This window comes from Pleurodeles waltl, chromosome 8 (genome assembly GCF_031143425.1).
Source record: "Pleurodeles waltl isolate 20211129_DDA chromosome 8, aPleWal1.hap1.20221129, whole genome shotgun sequence".
Lineage (NCBI taxonomy): Eukaryota > Metazoa > Chordata > Amphibia > Caudata > Salamandridae > Pleurodeles > Pleurodeles waltl.
In genome coordinates this window covers 1381818534-1381823065 of record NC_090447.1, presented here as the reverse complement: position 1 = coordinate 1381823065, position 4532 = coordinate 1381818534, and positions in this window count along the sequence as shown.

The window sequence follows — 4532 nt, the reverse complement described above, 5'->3', positions numbered from 1 at the left end:
ACCCGCCTGAGCCCCCGAAAACTCGCTCTCTCTCTTGGACTGGACACCGGCCGGAACAGGGACCACAGAAGGTCAGTGCTTAATATTCGTTTTTTACCCCATTTATCAATATACTCGTGTTTTTTTTTTTTTATCGAATCTGTCGAAAGTGCACAGTTGTGTTTCATAAACTGCTTGATTTTAGGAGACGACAATGCCTTGTGGAATCTCAATGCAGAGAATGCCCCAATTTAGTTTTAATCACTGGATTTCAAGAGGAAATTGGTACTATTGAGTACCTACACTTCTTTAATTTGAAAGGGAAAGTACCTGCGCTTCTCAGTACTGCTGCTATACCGTTCATGGGAAAGTACAGGGACTTCTCAGGAGCAAATAGGTACTCTAAATAACGAGTACCTGCACTTCCCTATTTCAGTTTAAAGCACTGATACAGTGCTTACTACCCCCTCCGCCTCAACCCCAGAAGTGGCTCGTTTTTACAGCTATTTTAAAGAGCGAACAGTTTTTTACGGTTTCAGCTCATAAATAACGATGTTAAAACGTGTTCAGGGAGATGATTTTCTCCTTTGAAGAAAATAAAAGTAGATGACGGGACTAAAACTTTTAGCAAAACCATTATCTCTTTAAATAATTGCAGCACATTTTATATACTCTGATAAAAGGCAGTTTGAATTTCCCCCAGGTACAATAATATAGATACTCTGAATCTTTTCTAAGCTAAAATTTGTATGTTATTATCATACCAGTGATTTTATAAAAAAAATGAAGTCTGAAATGTTTTTTTTATGTTTCCATGTTGTCTGTATTTCCTTTGGCACTTTTGTGCAAAGCTTTGAAGAAAGATAGCAGAGGCCGGAGCATGAATGGTTGAGAAACGGCCTCATACTGGAAATCAGCATGCCTAAACCATCCCGGAACACCACAATGAAACGCGCTGTGCCTCGTATGTTCTCAGCCCCTTTTTTTTTCACAGATGCCTTCTGTGCCCCGAGGCCCTCTAAATACATGTACCTGCTTGAATGCGGTGATATGTCCTCGGGTGGCTTCACTTTTGTTTTTCGTCCTGCTCAACAGAAGACTTTGAAGATGTCCTACCTGCTCGGCAGCGGAGAGTGAACGTGTTTTTGCGCTGTTTCTATGTTGTAAACGCAGTGCTGATGTCCTCTCTCCCGCATGATGCAGGCAGCGACGTGATGTTGCAAAAACGTGCACGCTTGACAGAGGGGCCTGCGCGGTGGGCGTGTGCACCTTAGAGGGAACATTGGTTGCAAAACATGTTTTCCCCTTGCAATTTCACATAGGGATTTTAGACATGACCATAGCCTGAACCACTGGACAGAATTACACCAGTCTGGCAGAAAGCTAGCGCTTCGTCCAGAAGGTGCTATTTTTGTTATTTGGAATAAACCTATTCATTAGTTTTGGAGATATTAAAAGAAAAACAAATTTGTGTATCTAGGGCCGGGGATCATCCGTGGATCCTCCGGGTACCTCCAGAGGATTGGCAGGTCCCGCGGATCTGATGTTCAATGGGAAAAAAACTCACGCAGCATAGGCATGGGTGCATGTGGTGGGGGAGGGAGTTGGCCGCAGGCGCTGCAGTCAGCCTCCATCGCGCACGGACAAAGCCATGCACAGCAGTGGTTGTTTTACTGTACCAAATTTCTATATTACTTTACGTGAAAAAAAAAATAGAAATTCACTAAAAAACAAACAGTACAGGAACGTTACAGTTAGGTTTATGTTTTAACCACACAAAACCATAGAAATTCAGCACTTATAGGTGTACTTATAAATATACTTATCTGAAGACTTGTGATGGTAGGCTACAAGTTATAGTTTCTTAACATAAGTGTAACTATAAGTATAACTATAACTGCTGAATTTCTATGGTTCTAAGTGGGTAAAATGTGAACCTAACTATAATGTCCCTGTAACCTTTGCTTTTTTAGTGACTACATATATATATATATATATATATATATATATATATATATATATATATATATACACACACACACACACACACACACACATATCTCTCTCTATATAGATATATAAATAGACACAATTAAGCAATTTACAAAATGAATAAACAATGTATAATTAATTTGAAATTTAAAAATAATAGTCATTGAATTATTACTTAATTTAATCTCTACCCTACCCCTACAAGCCTAGCAACCAATACTTAACATAGATTAGTAAAACACAATGTACATGATTCAGAAACAATTAAATAACTTATTAACAATTATTCATCAATTATTAACAACTTATATACTTCCCACCCAACAACCCTACAAACCCAGCAGTCCACACCTAAACTATAAGTAATATTTAAAAATGTATTACACAATTCACATAACTATAAATCAATTAAATATTTAATTATACAATAATTATTATTTAATAAATATGACTTTATCTGCCCACCTTGTATCCCTACAAATCTAGCAGCCCACAGCTAAAATAGAAATTAAATAATTCAGTATTACATAATATACCTCATTATTCACTCTGATAATTAATAATAAATTAGTAACTTATGAATTAATAACATAATTAATGCCCCATCCTTTACCCCTACAAACCCAGCAACCCACACCAAAAATGTAACTAAAATAAATAATTATTACATAATTTACATAAGCAATTAAATAATTAATAATAAATTGAAAGTTAATTGTTAATTATTACCTACTTGACCTTCCACCTATACCCTTACAAATATAGCAGCCCACAGCTAAAATATAACTAAAATAATTCAGTAGTACATAATCAACAAGAATATCATTAACAAGTATTATTAATTAGTAATTACTTAATTCTCTTCCCATCCTATACCCATACAATCCCAGCAATCCACACCTAAAATGCAACTAAAATAAATGATTGGATAATTTACATAATTTATAATACTGTAAGTAATTATTAACAATTGTTTCTTAATTATTACCTAATTAATTTCCCCATACACCTACAAATATAGCATCCCACACTTATAATATAGTTAATTAAATTAGTATTACATAATGCACATCATTAATATCAATCACATACTTACTTTAACATTATCAATAATCAATTATTACTTAACTAACTTACCACCGTATGCCCGACACATCTAACAACCTGCTTCCACACTATAAATTACTATTAAGAATTACATTAAAAATTCTAGATCACTTAAAATTACAAATTATATTTAAAAAAAATAATAACAATTACACAAACAAAAATAACACGTAAAATTAATATATGAACTAAAACATTAAAATAATTAAAAAACAATATTCTTTACAACTATGTTATTGAAAACAATATTAACAACATCATTCTTGTAAAAGATATTATTTACTTGAAAAAACAATATTTTTGACGATATTTCTGCATCACAATATTTCTGTATCACAATATTAATTTCTTAATATTTCTGTGTTCCAATATTAAAAACTCTCTCTGCTTATGTCACATGAGGAGAACTTACTGTTAGCTCCAAAGAAATACTAAAGCAAACTTTCTACTGTAAGTGCCTCTTGGTTTCCACTATATAGAGTTCCCAGCTGATGCAGAAAGCTCTTCTGAGATAAAGTATGAGCTCACAAACATTCCACTTCTGATTAGGTTTGTCCAGTCTCTCCACCTTCAACTCTTGCAGCACCTACTGCTCTCACAGCAGTTGCAAGCTTCAGTGGGAGACTTGAGAAATTCTGATTACAGTGTACTTTGTAATATACTCCTGGATTGGCGCTAATCAGCCAAACTGCCAATTCATAACCTATGACCTTGGCTGATCCATCTTTTTCAATGATGACGGGACTTCCTTTATATGCTAGTATGGCCAGTTTATGGTTCAGCTGGAAGGAAACTGAAGGGGTCTCATTTGTGGAGTCTCATTGGTTAAATGTGTCTAAGTAGTTGAAATGCAAGTACCATACGGTAATACAGAGCATCAGTTTTAAAGAGATTTTGGGACCCCCACCACCCTGCCACCCCAAAAGCTTTATATTATGGGATTTGTTCTCCCTTGGGGATCAGGGCTTTCCTGACTGGATTGTTTTACGGTATGCAGGTAAATCATGTTGGGTATACAGAGAATATATTCTGACTCATGAAAGGGCTTTGTGACAATGAAATAATTTCTAAGAGGAGCACTGGGGTGCTGAATGCTTCTTGCAACCACAGGACCACCAACTGTGTGGTCCCTGCTACCTGCACAATGCCCTTTTTTCACCTCTTGGTGAACAACTGTGCCAGATTGAAATGCAGCACCTCTGAAATGGAAGCCTGTAGAGGTATACACTTACATTTAATGCAGTTTTTGAGGCATTATCAATCACTCATTAAATCCTCTCCGTTATGTACTCCAATTAAAAGGCTGTTTTCAATGCAGTCAAAACTTTCCTTTAAAGTAAAATGTTCTGAAAGCACCAGTGAATCAACACAGTTTATCAACTTAAGTTATATTGTGAGCTTTATATGCATGTCACCAAATATGCCACTCTTATCTCCCCATCATTTTGTCTTTC